Genomic DNA, 12,900 nt, shown 5'->3' on the forward strand with positions numbered 1-12,900 from the left:
GATAGAAAAATGTGAATAGTCCTATGATTATTATAAAATTAAAACCACAATGAAAAACTTCTTAAAGAAAACTGCAGGCCAAGATGGCTTCCCTAGTGAACTTTTCCAAGCATTTAAGAAACAGTTGTCCTCAAACTTACAAAAACCCCTAGAATATAAAGGGGGAAGTGAAAATTATTTAACTTGTTCTGTGAAGCTACCATAATTTTCATATCAAAATCTGACAAGGAAACCACAAGGAAAGAAAATTAAGCTCAATACCACCCATGTACATAAACCCCAAAACCCTAAACAAGATGTTAGTTAATCATATTCAAAAAATATAAAATAAATAAAATATAATAAAGATGATAATAATCAAAGTTGTTTTAACACTTAAAAATTAGCATAATTCACCACATTAACAAAATGAAGATTAAAAAAATGTGATTTCAGCAGATGCAGAAATAAAGTTGCATAAGATTTAACATTTTCATAATTTAAAATAGCAAACTAGAAGCTTCCTTAATATGATTTTTAAATGATAAAAAAAATATTTACAAAATATAAAATTTATCTACGTTAATGAACAGAAGATACACATACAATAACTTTTTTCAGAACACCAGCAGCAACAATTTGGAAAATAACCCTTATAAAATTGTATCACTCAAAATAACATAAAAAAATATCAAATAGGCATTTTGTTCCCATTTCCTGGGTGAGGGGAAGCCTAAGCACCCAAGGAGAAATGAGTAGGAGCAGATAGAGGTGGAGGAGAGATGGCATTTAAGGCAGTGGTGCAAGGAAGGTTAGAGCTGTTTGATAAGAAAGTGCCACAGACTGTCTAACCCAACATGCAAATAGCAGGTGCTACAAAGATGGTGGCAGCTATGGCAGTGCTTCTACTGATATTTTATGTTATATTTCCAGCACTCGAAATAAAAATGAATCAAGTTTAGGAAGTCACTTTTCAGGATCAGAATTATACACAGCTGCATGTTCTACAGACTCTCCCAGATCAAAAGAAGCAGTTTTCAAAATAAGTGTCAGGTTTATTGAGCTACAATATAGATACAATAGAATTAATTCCTTCTTTTGTATATGAGTTTTGACAAACATATTCAGCCATGTGTCCAGGATAGAGACTATGGCCGTCACTCCCAAAAGTACTCTTGTGCCACTTTGTGGTCAATATTCTCCCCTCCTCCCTAGCCTTTGCCAAGGATTATTGATATGTTTCATGTTCTTGTAGTTTTGTCTTTTACAGAGTGTCACATGCCTCCTTGCTTCCAGAAATATCTTTTAAAAGGATATAGGTATTTCTAAAACACTTTGAAATTTCCTCACTACAATAGAATTTTACTATAGGACTTTCTGATAACTTAATATTTTAAGTGAAATTCTAAGTAAAAATCCAATGCACAGTATAATCATGTGTATTGAAAAGGACAAAATATTAAATACAGATGAAAATACCGTAGTCCCCCCTTATCTGTAGAGAATATGTTCCAAGAACCCCAGTGGATACCTGAAATTGCAGATAGTACCGACCCTATATACTATGTTTTTTTCCTATGCACACATGCCTATGATAAGGTTTAACTTATGAATTAGGCATAGTGGGAGATGAATAATAACTAATGATAAAATAGAACAGAAATAACAACATGGTATAATAAACATTATGTGAATATGCTCTCTTTCTCCCTCTCTCTCTCTCTCCGAATATCTCATTGTATTGTACTCACCCTTCTTGTGATGATGTGAGATGACAAAATGCCCATGAAACGAGATGAAGTGGGGCGAATGATGCAGGCAGCGTGATGTAGCATTAGGCTGCTACTGACCTGCTGACCATTTGTCAGAAGGAGGATCATCTGTTTCCAGACTGTGGTTGATCACAGATAACTGAAACTGTGGAAAGCAAAACCGCAGATAAGTGGGACTACTATATATGAAAATAAGTTTAAGAGCATTTACATAGTCTTTTCTACGTGCCAGCTACATTTCATCCCCAACTATTATGAGTAATTTTACACATAATAACTCATTTAATCTTACAACACTGTAAGGAAGCTATTATAGTCCAAGTTTTATGGATGAGGAAATTGAAGCTCAGACAAAGACGTCTGCCCAAGGTCACATGGATGGTAGGTGGCAGAACCACTTGGCAAACAAGCTAGTTCTGTATCTATTCTTTAAAGAAGAAGAAGGAAAAGGAAGGGAAGGGGAAGAAGAAGAGGAAAAAGGAGAAAGAGGAGAGGGAGGGGGGAGGGAGGGGGGGAGGAGAAGAAGGCAAGAGAATATAAAGTTCAACCAAAATAGATTGGATCATAGCACCCTGGAGATTAAGGATGACCTAGCCATGCATCTATGTATATACACTAGCAAATTAGATTAATCAAATCAGCACACTGTATATGGAAAGGAACTTGATTTCCTTCCCTTTATCACGGGGGAAACTAAGGTCCAGAAAAACAAAAATTTGCGCAGTATTACTAGGCTAATTTATGGATTACTTGGCAGTGAAATAAAGGCATTCTCTTCAATACTGTTTCAAAATATCCTTAATCACTTTGAAGTAGGTACTGCAGGCAAATGGCCTGTCATATAGAGAGCCCTATTCTGAAAACCCTCAAATGTCTTGATTCTCACAGACCCTTTCCGAACAGATAGATGAGATGTGTTACATATAGGTGATTATGCCTTATTTCATATGATTTTGCTAGTCCAGGATCATTGTGTGACCAAAGGGTATGTATTTCAAGAGCTGTGCCCTACAGGGTTACTCTCTACTGAGGAGTGACTGAAATATCTCAGGGGGACTTTAAAGGAAAGAGACATAGTTGACAGGTACAAATGCAGAGGAAAACAAAAAGCAAAAGCAGAAGTCTTGAGGCACTAGATTCTCTTGTGTAAGCCAAGGACTTGAGATAAAAATAAGGATTGGTGTCAGAATAAAATGAAACAGGAATACGGAGGCAAAGTTGAAGGAACAAGTCACTAGTCCTAGACTGCCCTAAGGTCAACATAGTGGCTTTAATATTACTAGGTTAGGGTACTTAAAGTGCAGACCTGCTCTAGCAACATCAGAAACACTTGGGAAATGGTTAGGAGTGCAAATTCTCAGGGCCCGTGCAGATTTACTCAATCTAAAATGGGGTGGGATGGGGGCCAGCAGACTGTGTTTTCAATAAGCACCCCAGATGATTCTGATGTGTTATAAAGTTCAAGAACCACAGCACTAGGTCAGTGCTGTATCCTGAATCACAGTCTGAATGACATTCCATTTCCTTACTTTCTTACTCACTCTCCCTAAATCCTTTAAAATAAAATCCTGCGTCCTGGAGTAACCTGACAGTTTCTGTTCCTTGCAGCAATCTAATTAACACTCAGCTTCAAGTGTTGGAGAACTGTACATAATCAATTTAATGAATTGTTTGAGCTTTAATTATTCAACTGATACTACTCTTTTGCATATTAAATTCTTCATTCATTAATTCAGTAAATATTTATTAATTGCTTGCCATGTGCTGGACAGTACATAGCAGTGAATTTGCAAAAAGTTCTGCTTTCATAGGACTAGATTATGGTAAGAAGAAACAGAAAATAAGCAAATAAATAAAGCAGATATATCGGATAAGGGCTATGGGAAAAAATGAAGCAGCAGGGAAGGTGATAGGGTGTGTAGAGCAGTTTTTGTGATTTTAAAAAAAGGTAAGCAGGAAGGCATCTCTAAGGTGACATTTGAGCAAATACCTGAAGGCTATTTGAGGCAAGGCTTGGTGATACTTGGGGGAAGGGAGCTTGTAGAGGCTTGTAGCAACAGCAAGGAGGCCAGCCTGGCTGGAGCTAAAGGAGTGAGGAGAGGCGCGGTAGGCAAAAATCCAGAGACACTAACAAGAGGCTAGATGGTTTAAGAGTTTACAAGGAATTGTAAAGACTTTGGGGTTTGTTTGTTATTTTTGTAAGGCGTGGGCATTTTATTTCCCCAGTAACATAAACCTCTGGGTTCTTTATTTAATAGAAATAAACTGCCTAGCTTGTTAACCAACATGCACAGTGTATTTGTGCCATTTGGGAATACCAGATTGACCTAGCAGCTTTACAATCATAATTCCTGGCTGGCCCTGAAGAGAGTGATACCAGAAGAGGGGTCTAAGCTGTTCTAAAAGGGAGAATCAAAAAATAGATCTCTTCTGTCTGGAGATAGATGAATTCTGTTCAGCATTTTGAATAAAGTGACCTTTTCTGAGGTGAAAGTGACTCCACAGAGAAAACAATTCTCTTTGGGATAGTTTCTCATTAGGTTGGGAGGATGCATGTGTTGCTTTCTGAAACCATTTATTGCCAACTACACAGAAAGTTATATGAAAATGTTCGTTTGACTCAGCTCTAAGACCTAAATCCATTTGAACAGATGTATCTAGACAGGAGTGACTGTAAATAGCACATTCCCTCATTGTACACTGTTCCACACATTTGCGGGTCAGCAATGAACATAGAACACAGCAGTCCCAGCCACGTGGAAATCACACTACAGAACAGGGAGGCAAAACACACACACACACACACACACACACACACACACACACACACAACAAGTAGGCAAAGAGACAAGAGTGGTATGAAAAGGGAAGTAGACAAAGAGCGACTTGTAGAAGTTGTGAATTTCTACTTTAGATTAACTGGTCATCTCTCTGAAGAGATGACATTTAAGTTAAAACCTAAAGGATGAGAAGCCAGCCTTGCAAAGATCTGGGGGCCAACAACAGTTTGAATAGTTCATGATCCACGATAATCCTTAACACCGATATTGTAACCTGTGGCTTTCACTTCTGTTTCACCTACATTGATTTGATTTTTGTTATCCTCACAGTAATACTGTAAAGGATGTACAGTTGGTGTTATTTGGCCTATTTTGCAGGTGAGAAACTAGGCTTAAGAGAGGTCTAAGAGCTTGCCAAAGACAGGTTTCAGTAGATGGGCCTTGGCAATCATTTCTTCCTGACCCAGTTTGTTGCTACTGTGATTCCAAAGAAAATGAATATTCTCAAGTCAAGTAACACCAATGTCATGGAGAGGACAGAAAGAGGAACAAAATTACCTTTAGGTTTCAGTTATTTGTAAAAGATAAAGACAAATAATTCACCTGTAAGTTTTTGACTATAGTTTTTCATTTAAAAGTTTTATTTTTGGTCATCTAGATTTGAGGGGTGATAATGCTCTTTTAAACTGCCTTTAAAATTTTCATTTTCCTTCTAATTTAAACAATAGACACTTAAATATTATTTACTGGATGCTGAAAGATTTAATAAGACTTTTTTAAAAGAGACAAAACCTACACAAATTTCTGCTACATTTTGACCTTACATATTCCTTATATGCATTGATTTTCAAAATAAATCCATGCATAATTTCTAAATCTAGGGCTACCAGGACAAGAATATATTTGATCAGAGAGATCATTAAAGTTAAAAAAAAATTTACAACTACAAATACAAATACAAACTATTATACTCTATTGATATTAGTATTAAGATCTGTGCAATGGCAAGTTTCTCTTCAATTCCTAGAGGCCTGTATTATAGGAAAGACTATAGTTTTCCAAGGATTCTTTTGTTCCCTGGCCTTCTAATATCAACAGTATAAATAATAAGAAATTTTTTTTTCCTAGCTTTTCTAGAAATGTGCAGCTCTCTTTTTCATTTAACAATGATATATTTCAGGGAACAAATTTAAGAAATAATTCTGTTATCTTTTAATGGGATGAGAAACTCTTTCTTTGTCTCATGGATTTTAGAGGACCACAATTGTAAGTTCAGCTGCCACACATGATGAGAAATATTTCTAAAACTTACAGAAACATAATCTTTTGAAATTATAGGATACAATGTTATCTTGTTTAACATTAAAGCTGATTTTACCACAGTGATCTATATTTAGTACATAATCTAGTACATAATAATAGACTGTTTGAAAGTCATCACACATGGCAGGAAAACAGAGGGATAATGACAAACATTGGTAGTGCTAAAATCAACAGTAGATGCAAGTTGTGATAATAACAGTATTACAGTAAAAGACAGTCTGTGTCTTCAGTTACAGCATACCAGGTACCAGGCTAAGCACTCTGCTTACATTATCTTATTTAATCCTAAAATCAATTCTATAACATAGGGACTTACAGTATTATTGTATCAATTGTACATGTGCAGAAACTGACTTGCAAAAGATTAAGCAACTTGCCCAAGGTCACATTTTTACGGAGTAGTAGAGCCAGCATATCATTCTGGCTCTGAAGCTGCCCTCTGTTGCAATTGTATAGTAATTCTGTTAAGGATATATGGCATCTTTATATACTAGTGCAGCAGTGTTCAAATGGTATCCCACAAAATACTAGTGAAGGTATATGGTATTTCATATCAAAAAGATTCCATGATTAAATAATCTTAAGAAACCCGGCATGTTAAAAATCTCTTCTTGCAGATTCACAATGCACATTATATATGGAGGCCCAAAGAATTCCTGCAGTAAAGAATTCTGTCTAACCAGCATGTTCCAAATGTGTGTGAGTGTGTGTGTGTGTGTGTGTGTGTGTGTGTGTGTGTGTGTGTGTATTATAACACTTCATGAATTACTAATGCAACATAGTTTGGGAAACACAACACTCTTAGATTTTTTGCCAATATCCCAGTATCTCTGATAGATGCAGAATAAATATTAAAATCCAATTAAAAACTTGCCACTAAAAAAAAACAACTATAGGGGCGCCTGGGTGATTCAGTTGGTTAAGCATCCAACTTTGGCTCAGGTTGTGATCTCATGGTTCATGGGTTTGAGCCCCACATCAGGCTCTGTGCTGACAGCTCAGAGCCTGGAGCCTGCTTCGGATTCTGTGTCTCCCTCCCTCTGCCCCTCCTCCACTCAAGTTCTGTTTCTCTCTCTGTGTCTTTCAAAAATGAATAAATGTTTAAAAAATTAAAAAAAAACACAGAAAATTTCCAACTGTTTTTCACCTATAGCTATTGTCCCTACATCACCCATTTCCCACTTAGCAGCATGCCAGACAATGAATGCATAATATTCTATAGGACGTCTGCAAAATAGGAAACATAGGACAAACTTAGTGTTAAACAATGTTAGTTTGATTTTCAAATATCATGCTTATTATATTTTCAGATGGCATACTTCTGAAATTAAAGATATGAGAATAACTGTTCTTCTAATATTTCTAGACTTTTGGATGCCCTGTTACTAATGTGTACCAGATTACTCTAACCTGAGAATTGCTGCTAATTAAGAAAACACGGAAAAACAAATAGCTTTACCAAAGCAAACCTCCCTCCAGTATGTAAAATGAGTTGCTGTTTATATTAGAGAGCTACCCACTGGAGGAAGTAGTCAAAAAAATGTTGACCCTCCTAATTAGGCATGATATACATATATATGTTCTTCATCACCCCATACCTAACTTCAGAGCACACCTTTGTGCCTCATTCCCTTTCTCTCCAAAGCATGCACTCTACATCTGCCAGAAGGGTCTTCATAGAATATCATTTCAATTATAGACTTTCAGGCTATGTGTTACCAAATCAACATCTCCCAAAGTGAACTCCATAGAGTATAAGCTCCTCAAAATGCACTTCCTACTTCAACAAAGAAAAATATTCCAGTCAAGAAAGTTAGAATTATCCTGGATTAAACAAAGTGAAACTGGTTTCTTTACTGTAAAATCTGTGTATTAAGAATCTATAAAAGGAGGACATATTGTTCTGAGGTTCTGAAAATATTCTGACCATGAAGACCTGTTTTCAAAGAGCATTTCATAGTCTCAGAATTTCTTAGAAGTCATTTGGAGAATTGCTAACCTGAAATAAGAAAAGCAAGTTCTTGTGTCTGGTTTCAGCGTCATCCTTGTTGTGCTGCATCCTATTATGTTCAACCTTATTTCCCACCACTCTTGTTTCACAACCTTATTTCCCAATAACCACTCAGATATTATTGAACATCTATTATATACTGTGCACTATGAAACACAATCCCTGCCTTCCAATGAGATAGACAGACCAAGAGGCAGGAATTGTACATAAAGATGAGTGCTCTGACAGAGAGGAATACTGGGTCCAATGGTAAGCATAGGCAAAAATCTAGCCCAGCCTTGAGAAAGCTTCTCAGAAGACGTATCATAAGGAATGAAGAAAGATGAGTGAGTCAGCAATGAGAGGATAACTAATGTTATCCTGAAATGTTATCCTGAAATTTCAGGCAAAAGGTATATGCAGAGAAATGAAATAGACCATGTAGGTTTGGGTACCATCAAATTGATCATATGGCAGTAATCTACTCTAAAGGGGCAGAGTGCAGAGCAATAGGTTGGACAGTTATACTGAAGGCAAATTTTGTTGGTCCTAGCATACATTCCTAAAGAATTTAGGGGTGTCTGGGTGACTCAGGTGGTTGAGTGTCCGACTTCAGCTCCGGTCATGATCTCATGGTTGATGATTGCCAGCCCCACGTCGGGCTCTGCGCTGACACTCAGAGCCTGGAGCCTGCTTCAGATTCTGTATGTCCCTCTCTCTCTCTGCCCCTCCCCTGCTCATATTCTGTCTCTCTCTGTCTCAAAAATAAATATAAACATTATATTTAAATGTTTAATTTTAAAAAAATATTTTTTATTTAAAAATATTATTAAATGTTTATTAAATGTTTAAATATTTAAAAAAATAATTTAGATTTTATCCTATTGTATACTCAAGAGATTGGCAAAACCTTTTCTGTAAAGTATAAGAGTAAAAATTTTAGGCTTCGTGGGCCATATGGTCCCTGCCACAACTATTTAATGCCACCACTGTTGTGTAAAAGCAGTCATAGACAATAGGCAAACGAATCAATGTACCTGTGTTCCAATAAAACTTTATTAAAAAACAGGTGGTAGGCTAGACTTGGTCTGTGAGCTGTAGTTTGCCCTACCCCCAACCCCAGTATAGAATTTTGTTTCTCAAAGTTTCATTTGGAGTCCAGCAGTGGTAGCAGAAAACTTGTTAGAAATGCAGAATCTCAGGCTGCCTTGTAGACCCACTGAATCTGAATTGTTTAATTGTATGTGCACATTCAAGTTCAAGAAGCACAACTGGTAAACACTCGATGGTTTCAAGCATAAAAATTATATAATCAGCTTTCTTGCAGCTGCAACGTGAATCTTTCCGAATATTCCCCATCCAATATTTACCATATCTGCAAACCCTCAATACTGTTCAAGCCCCAGCTTTATCCAGCCATATCCCACCCATAAAACCATTTGCCCCCAACCTGAAATGATCACTTCCTTCTCTGATATCTTAGAGCACAAAAACATGTTTCTTCACTTTTCTGTGAATTTTCATGGGTCATGATATGCTCAAGAATAAGAGCTATATCCATACATTTGTAATTCCCACAAAGCCTACCAATGAAATACATGGAAGAAAAAATGTATTCCAAAAAAATGTGCCAGTTTAGTAACTGGTGTTGATAATTTAGACTGGAGCTACAGAGCTATTAACTATGATACTGGTACTGCCTTAGGGGACATGGTTTCATATTCCACAGAAGACATCTATCCTTGGGCTGGGAAGTTCTCTAAAAAGTGTACCTCTAAGCTAGATGCAAGAGGGCTGGGTCAGAGGAAATGTATGATACAGAACAAACTCATTAAAAAAATTTTTTTTTGGGGGGGAATCATCTCTAGATATTTCCTTAACTCTTAAAAGTCTGATCTTCAGAAATACCCACCAAACTTTGTTTCACCGTATCAAGAGGTCTGTGTAGTTCCAAATCAAAGCCCTAAAGTATGGTTGGATTCACTTGAGACATTTATGGAATTTGTTATAATCTTGCTACCATCAGTCAAAGGTATCCAGTATTCCAGGGTAATCTCATTTTCTCCTGGTTGGTAAAGGAGGTTAGTAGCTAAAGTTGAGCCTGAAGACCTCATTCACACAACCGTGGGCCACTCTACATAAGTTATTCAAGACAATATGTATGCTGGAATACTCAAGACTTAGGATGCTTGCTAACTCTGTCTCTGGGCAGGCAAGAATACCCTCTGGGATAATTTACCAAAACCAAGTTTCTGGGGACCAGGGCTAGGAATGGAGAAGAATGGTGGTCCGTGGGCTGTAGAACGTAGCACCTAAGAGGAAGAACTGAAAGAGAGACTATCTAAGGGTAAAACGAGAATCAGAATGCCTCTTTTGTCCAGTACAAAAAATCTGCATAGCTATAGAAGAACTTGGAACAATATAACAGAGCAATCACATGACTAAGGGAAAGTGGAAGGCAGAGCCAGGAGTATTTCCCAGAGGTATAGGAATATAACTACAGGACTTTACAGGGTGCCAGAAACCTTTCCTATGGAAGAGAAACTGTTACAAATATGCATAATTTTGGAACAACAGGAGTTGGTCTAAGTTGAATATAATTCACTTAGTTCCATAGAGCAGAAGATGAAGAGGATAAATGTCAGTCTTTACCCCCACAGTTTCCTCTATATAATGAACATCACAATATTTTAAAAAACTTTTGCATGAATGGTTTTGGGGAGATTTATATCCATTAATTTTTAAAAGGAAACAGTTTTAAAGTCCCTTCTCTGGCCAACTAAACCCTTCCTCATGCTCATCTAGAATGAGGATTGGCACTAAAGCATAGAGAAATCCCAACAGAATTGTGATCTGGCAGCCACAGTTCAATTTAATGACTAAATATTATCAGGTTTTCTTCAAAGAAATGCCATTAGGGAGGCATTAGAAAAGCAATGGTTTAGCATTTCAGAAACTGTCTATGAAGATGGTTCCATAAATCACAGTAATGGAATAAAAGTTAACTTTGAGCACTTACAATATACTAACCCTCAGCATTCTATAAAGATGATCTCATTGTTTTCTCGCAAAACCCTTTTAAGTGACAATGTACTCCCCATTTTGTAACTGAGGAAACTTAAATACCAAGCAGCAGGTTCACACAGAGCCATTCTGACCCTCTGCTTTTAGCCAACACAGAATGGCGCCCCACCATGCTGTGTGCCCAACAGCCAACAGAATCCTGTCTTCTTAAGTGATCACTTGTCTAATGTAACACAACATCATCAACAGTACAAAAGATTGTTTGAGAAATTCCCATTTTATGAACAGTTTCACTGAAATAAGATACTTTTAACTAAATTTACAAACTTCCAAATTACCAATGAGATTTTTTCTCACAAAATCAGCCTTAGTGCTCTGACTTATAAGCTGGTTTGTTTTTGCGTTTATAATGGAGATAGACCTAAATGTTTCTCTAAATATAACATATTTCCATCAATTATCTTTAGATTTCTTCCTGTAAAAAAGGAACTAAAAGATTCCAATAATACTGAATTTAATTAGCATGCCAATGATTTATTGAACTTTTCAGCATTTTAGCCCACAGTTTCGATGTGAATGTTTAAGACTAGAATATAACAAACCTCAATGAAAAATAAAGATGAATTTACTGAAAATATAGCAACTAATTGTAATGTAAACATGGTAAATATTAACTATTAACTAAAGAAGCTCATTTTTAACAGAATTTATTTATTTATTTATTTATTTATTTTGACAGAGAGAGAGAGAGAGAGAGCGAGCACATGAGTGCAACTGAGGGAGAGAATCTTAAGCAGGCCCCACACTGAGCACAGAGCCCATTGTGGGGCTCGATCTCACAACCGTGAAATCATGACCACTGAATGAGCCATCCACACACCCCAGAATGAAAATGTTTTACTCCCTATAAAAATCCACAGGGAAAATTGTCGAGAAATGTTATTTATTAACAAAAGTGACTATTTTTAACAATAGATGTATATTTACTTAAATTATCCTTAAGAAACATAGAAACTACAAAATTCTGTGTACCTATACTGATTTACAAATCTTGCTTGCTTTTAAAAAAAACTACTTTAAAACAGCTGTCTTATTCCTTTCAAATCAAACTCTCCTTAATTGTATAATCCATCGTTTATAAGTTATTTTATTTCTATAAGCTCTGAATGTAAGAGAAATATGGATCATATAATAAAGATGTTTACTGTTAAGTATGTGTACAAAGTCCTTGGGATATTTTAATGAGCTTTCAAGATGAATAAACTAAGTTACTGAGTATAAATTATGTCACTTGTATTTGTTCTTTTACATACATTATCAAAGAAACTGTATGATACATATTGTTATGTCCATTTTATAGAGAGAAAGCTAAGTGACCTACTTACCTAAAGTCACACAGCTAGTAAATAAAACTCAAATTACCATTTGGTTATTTTGCTTCATGTTGCAAATATTTCTGCATTCTTACTGACCTCAAGAAGAAATTTCTATATCAAATAGGTCTACAAGAATCTAGAGTAAAATGACAATGAAGTCAGAAGAAATGATAATGATGTTGATGCTATTTAAAAGCTTATTATGTGGCAGTCATTATGTTAAGCATCTTATATGCATCATTTCATTTAATCTTAAGACTATCATATGAAATAAGTAGTTTGACTATCTCCATCTTATAAATAACAGACAAAAAAGTTAAAAAACTGTCTCACTTCAAAATTAAATATCTTAATCTCCCCAGAATGAGACATGAAAGTGTACCAGGAAGATTTGTCAAATTAATTTTATATTGTACATTATAAACCCATTAAATTTATGGTTATGAAGCCTACATAATAATGGGAAATACTTGTGATAAGGTAAAGTTCAAAGTAGGGTATACATATCTAAATGTGCTACATTATTACAACTATATAAAAACAGGCTTAATGAAAACCTAGAAGAAACATATATGGTTGGAAGAACTCCAGAATGATCTTTAATGACCTATGCCCTTGATGAAACTATGAATAGGATAGAATTTCACTCCTATGAT

At 35.9% G+C, this 12,900-nt stretch overlaps 1 long non-coding RNA gene across 4 annotated transcripts in view; it reads right to left on the reverse strand.

Moving 5' to 3' along the window:
- LOC123611366 overlaps positions 1-12,900 on the reverse strand; it is a 416,378-nt gene that overhangs the window by 290,714 nt on the left and 112,764 nt on the right. For 3 of the 4 annotated variants that reach the window (XR_006718621.1, XR_006718620.1, XR_006718619.1), the window contains one exon: positions 1,731-1,896. This is a non-coding gene — a long non-coding RNA (uncharacterized LOC123611366). Of the gene's footprint in view, positions 1-1,730; positions 1,897-10,629; positions 10,641-12,900 lie in introns of those variants that run through there. The other variant, XR_006718622.1, reaches the window with a different exon arrangement.

This window comes from Leopardus geoffroyi, chromosome C2, assembly GCF_018350155.1.
Source record: "Leopardus geoffroyi isolate Oge1 chromosome C2, O.geoffroyi_Oge1_pat1.0, whole genome shotgun sequence".
Taxonomy (NCBI): domain Eukaryota; kingdom Metazoa; phylum Chordata; class Mammalia; order Carnivora; family Felidae; genus Leopardus; species Leopardus geoffroyi.